Genomic DNA, 6,100 nt, shown 5'->3' on the forward strand with positions numbered 1-6,100 from the left:
GGCATCAGTGTGGTGATATGCAGGAAGCACACTGTCAGTCCGTTGCTGCTGAGTGTGACCACATTCCCCACAGAAATGTTACACTCTGAGAAGGGCGGACGGACCTATTTAGAGCTTCCACACTAAGTGAGTCCGCTTCTCCTGTCAGTGCTCATGGAATTTCAGCATGATGCCTCTGTGTCTTTAATATGTGATCAGGTAATTGTCTCTTCTAAAAAATAACATCTCTATATGCCATACTAATAAGATAACTGAATAGGGCAGCTTTATAGGAAAGATTTGGCTGACAAATGTTCAGGTTTTCATGCCAGTCTATAGACACTGATGTCTTCATCTTCTTGACATTTCAAGGATTTAAAACCTTTTATCACCAAAGTAGTGAGTGGGACCACAGCAGAGATGAAGAACAGAAACAAAGCTGCGCTGTCTGTGCAGAGTGTCTGCATTTGCTCTTGCTCTGCACCGACAAGGCAATCAGGTCCCCAGGGAAGGATGTGACACAGGCAAAGCTCTGCTGCTCACTTCTCAGTCTCCAGTGAGGAGTTGGCTGTAGTTCTTCATGCAGTTCTGTACATGCAGGTGCCTGGAGAATGCTGACCTTTGAATGTGAAGCTCAAATGCATTTCTGCTTAGAATCCCAGAGTCAACTGGACACTGAGATTACTGTTCCTGACAATCTTGTCATGCGGCATAGACATAAGGAGACTTTTGATGTAATACACATTTATCCCCCATGCTGACTTTGCATCTGTCTCACGGAAGCTGCAATATTCAAACACATTCTTGTTTGTATTCTCCTCACAGTGGGTAGTAAAGGAATTATTGTTATCTTGTTACTCTGTTAAGATACTTGTATCCTTCCCCCCTAATTTACAAATGATGAACCCGTTCAGTAATGTGAGAGTAATTAATAAATATCTATGTGGTAATATATATCTTCTAAACAAAATGTATTTTGTTACACTCATAGGAGATTGAAGATGGTAGATTACAAGGTTGCTCCTGCAGTAGCTAATTATCACTAAAACTTCTGGTTCTGCTCTGCCAAATTTTTTACTTCTGATTTCTCACATCTTGATAGTACTATCACATTTTCCTGGTAGTTAAGCTTCCTTTGAGTTATTGGTGCGGGCTCTTGGGCTAGCCTTCTGCCTCACTCATGGCTCACAGCCTGGTTCTCTCAGGGCTTCCTGGGATCCAGTTGGAACTGCCAAGCTGCCACCTAGTGAGTGCCCCTGGTGCTCACTGTGGTCCTTTTCAGATTTGACTGCTGTTCTGCCCAGGGCTGGAGAGTCTGTGCATGAGCTCAGACACTATGAATGGGGAATGTAGCTTGTTTTCTCATGTGGGGATCTTACTGACGAGTGTGTAATTGCCTTAGGACTTTGTGAATAGAAAGAAGGGAATCAAATGAGGCTCACATTTTAATGGGACAGTGAACATATATAACAGATGTGAGTGACATTTCTAGAAGGTAATGACAGAAAGGGCCAGGTAAAAGGACATGAATGTAATGGGTGACACATTTTCATATTTGATGGAAAAACGAATCAATGAAGTCTTCTCACTGAGCTCAGTGGACTGGATGCAGAATAAACTCAGACAGATGTCCAGGCCATGGTAGCCTGTTCCCCTTCTGTGTTTGCTCACTCTCTTTCCCTACAACACTTCTTTGGATAGTGCCTCTGGATCTCTGTCACCACAACTTCTGTCTGTGTTATGATCACAGAGGGACAAAGTAGACTGGGGCCCCTGAAAGGCTGACAGGAACTGCAGTTGAGAATTCTCTGCTTGGACCTGGAAAGGGGGAAGCTTCAAGGAAAAAGGAGGCCTTGGAATATTTACCTGAACAGGGCACGGCCCTGTGCACCTTCTCTGGGCAACATCTCATTCTATTAAAGATGTGAGCTTACATTCTCAGAGTTTTTTTAAATTGGAAAACAGAAATTGACAATTTTAGCAGTTTTCGGTAAAGAAGTGCAGTGTCCTTGTGTAGACACACCGTCTTGTAATGTTATCATCAACATCCTGCTTGGACACTTTTCATCTGTATGGAAACACTGAACCTGTATGGTAATGCTGCCGTGTTGCTCCTCCTGTCTGTCTCTGTTTGAGTCTCCATGGATCTACGGTAGGCTGTTGCCGAAACACCAGCTTCCTCAGCATGATGCTATGTCATGTTCGATACATTGACATCACTTTATTTACCAACCAGACTTTATTATATAGCTGGAAAAACTCTGCATAATTGGGACTATGCTGGGGCCTAGAAAACAGGGAGCATTAAAAAAGCAGAGAGAGAGAGCTGGGGAGGAGGTAAGGTGATGACTCAAAAGCCTGAAACCATCCTTCTGATCTGGACCACTAGGGTGAGTCTTCCAGGGGTCAGTTTGCTCACACGTCCTCCTAAGTGCCATAGGGGAGACAACACGGCTTGTGTTACCACAATATTGGATGTTTAAGAAGAAATACATGAGAAGCAAGTTTTTGATTCTGGGCAATGGATGTCATCAGATTCAACTGAGAAGACCCTGAAACCTTGCACAGGCCTCCATTCCTGGTTACAAAAAATAACCATCCCTAGTTAAAGCAATATTCTTGTCCTGTGTGGGTCTTTCTTTTGCCTCTTTTCTATAGGTCCTACAATTGCAAACAAAACGATACATGCAGTTGAGATATTTGTTACATTGCTTGCAGGAACCACAGTCGAAGCCCGAGTGTATATTGAGTTGCTCTGTGTGTCTAAGGAGTGGATCCTTCCTCACTGGTTTAGTTTTTCCTCTTACCTGACAAGCTCACTCAGCTTGAGGCTGTGATAGGAGGTCCCACGGTAAGGTGGATTTCCACAAGAGAGGATTCTGGGAAACAAATGGACTTCCAAGCACATGAAGATGGCAGATGGAGAACTGGAGAGGAGGACTTTGGTGTAGAGAGCAGAATGGTAGTGAAAGTGTGGTGACTATCACAGCTGTCGTACAGTAAGAATGACTGTTAGCCCAGTGGGACTTTCTCCTTGTGCTTCCAGGGATGGGATAGAAGAAGTTAAACAAGTCTGTAAAGAACCTCATGGCCACTGATTGATTTTATGGTGAGAAGCATTTGGGGGAGTTCTTTGGTCTATAAATGACAAATGAGAGGGGCAGAGAGATAACACTGCAGTTGAGAGCACTGGCTGACCTTCCAAAGCACCCAGGTTCAACTCCTGTCATTCATATTGTAGCTCACAACTGTCTGTAACTCCAGTTCCTGGAGATCTGACACTATCACATGCACATAGAGTCGGACAGAATATCAATGCACATAAAAAATAAAAATAAAAAAGATGATAAATGACCCTTCCTAGAGATTCATTCAAGAGTCACACCAACATGAGAATCCTGCAGAAACAGGTTATTTAACACTCCTTTGGATGGTGGAGAGTCTGATTGTGGCCCAGTCCTATCTCAGCTCTGCTGGGTTCACTGTCTGTGTCCCAGGTGTACCTGGCTGGTGAGAATTGTGTGGAGAGAGACTGGAGCTGCTTGGGTGCCCCAAAGGCATGCTCAGGATGGTGGGCAATGCATGTCTGACTCACCTCTGCAGTTTCAATTTTGTAGCATACAGGCTTCTGAAGTAAGACCTAATCATTATTTGTATTTCCTCAGTATTTTTTTGAAATTTTTATTAATTTATTCATATTACATCTCAATGGTTATCCCATCCCTTGTGTCCTCCATTTCCTCCCTCCCTCCCATTTTCCTCTTACTCCCCTCCCCTATGACTGTGACTGAGGGGGAGCTCCTCCCCTTGTATATGCTCATAGGTTATCAAGTCTCTTCTTGGTAGCCTGCTATCCTTCCTCTGAATGCCACCCAATCTCCCCATCCAGGGGTCGTGGTCAAACATGAGGCACCAGAGTTCGTGTGAAAGTCATACCCCACTCTCGACTCAACTGTGAAGAATATCCTGTCCATTGGTTAGATCTGGATAGGGGTTTGAAGTTTATGACCTTAATTGTCCTTGGCTGGTGCCATAGTTTGAGCGGGACCCCTGGGCCCAAATCTGCCTATCATAATGTTCTTCTTGTAGGTTTCTAGGACCCTCTAGATCCTTCTACTTTGCCATTCTCCCATGCTTCTCTCATCTAGAGTCCCAATAGATGTCCTCCCCTCTGTCCCAGTTTCCTTGTAAGTGAAGACTTTCATGGGAAATGCCCCTTGGGCTAGTATGCAGATATAAGTGAGTATATACCATTTAAGTCTTTCTGCTTCTGGGTTAACTCACTCATTATGATCATTTCTAGTTCAATCCATTTGTCCACAAATTTCAGGAATTCCTTGTTTTTAATAGCTGAGTAGTATTCCATAATGTAAACGTACCACAGTTTCTTTATCCATTCTTCTACTGAGGGACACTTAGGCTGTTTCCATGATCTGGCTATTATGAATAAGGCTGCTATGAACATAGTTGAGCAAATTTTCTTGTTGTGTGCTGGAGCATCTTCTGGGTATATTCCAAGGAGTGGAATAGCTGGATTTTGAGGAAGCCCTATTCCCAGTTTTATGAGCACCAGATAGATTTCCAAAGTGGCTGTACTAGTTTGCATTCCCACCAGCATGTGGTGTCAGTTGAATTTTTCATCTTAGCCATTCTGATGGGTGTAAGATGGAATCTTAGAGTTGTTTTGATTTGCATTTCCCTGATGACTAAGGAGATTGCGCATTTCTTTTTTAAATTTTATTATTTTATTCATATTACATCTCGATTGTTAGCCCTTCCCCTGTTTCCTCCCATTCTTTCCTCCCTCCCACTTACCCCCTTCTCCCCTCCCCTATGTCTATGATTGAGGGAGACCTTCTCCCCCTATATATGCTCTTAGAATATCGAGTCTCTTCTTGGTAACTCATTATCCTTCCTCTGAGTGCCACCAGGCCTCCCCATCCAGGGGACATGGTCAGCAAAGGGGCACCAGAGTTCATGTGAGAGTCAGACCTCACTCTCCACTCAATGGTGGAGAATATCATGATCATCGGCTAGGTCTTGGTAGGAGTTCGAAGTTTAATGCCTATATTCTCCTTGGCTGCTGCCTTAATTTGAGGAGGACCCCAGGACCCAGATCTGCCTGTCATAAAGTTCTTCGTAGGTTTCCAGGACCCTGTGGATCCTACTATTCCCTTATTCTTCCATGTTACTCTCGCCTAAAGTCTCAATAGGATGTCCTCTCCTCTGACCCACTTTCTTGGTAAGTAAAGTTTTTCATGGTACGTATCCCTTGGACTAGTGTTTTGATATAAGCGAGTATATACCATTTGTCTCTTTTTGCTTCTGGGTGAACTCACTCATTATGATAATTTCTAGATCAATCCATTTGTCCACAAATTTCGGGAATTCCTTGTTTTTAATAGCTGAGTAGTATTCCATAGTGTAAATGTACCACAGTTTCTTAGTCCATTCTTCTACTGAGGGACACTTAGGCTGTTTCCATGTTCTGGCTATTATGTATAAAGGAGCTATGAACATGGTTGAGCATATGTCCCTGTTGTGTGATGGGGCATTTTCTGGGTATATTCCAAGGAGTGGGATAGCTGGGTCTTGAGGAAGCCCTATTCCCATTTTTCTGAGAAAGCGCCAGATAGCTTTCCAAAGTGATTGTACTAGTGTGCATTCCCACCAGCAATGAAGAATTGTTCCTCTCTCTCCACATCCTCGCCAACACGTGGTGTCATTTGAGTTTTTGATCTTAGCCATTCTGATGGGTGTAAGATAGAATCTCAGTGTCGTTTTGATTTGCATTTCCCTGATGACTAAGGAGGTTGAGCATTTCTTTAAGTGTTTCTCAGCCATTTGATATTCCTCTGTTGAGAATTCTCTATTTGGTTCCAAGCCCCATTTCTCAATTGGGTTATTTGGTTTGGTGGTGTTTAATTTCTTGAGTTCTTTACATATTTTGGATATTAGACCTTTGTCAGATGTAGGGTTGGTGAAGATCTTTTCCCAGTCTGTAGGCTATTGCTTTGCTCTCTTGACAGTGTCTCCTGCCTTACAGAAGCTTCTCAGCCTCATGAGGTCCCATTTATTAATGTTTGACATTAAGGCCTGGGTGGTTGATGTTCTGTTCTGG

This window comes from Acomys russatus, chromosome 3 (genome assembly GCF_903995435.1).
Source record: "Acomys russatus chromosome 3, mAcoRus1.1, whole genome shotgun sequence".
In the NCBI taxonomy this organism is placed as follows: Eukaryota; Metazoa; Chordata; class Mammalia; order Rodentia; family Muridae; genus Acomys; species Acomys russatus.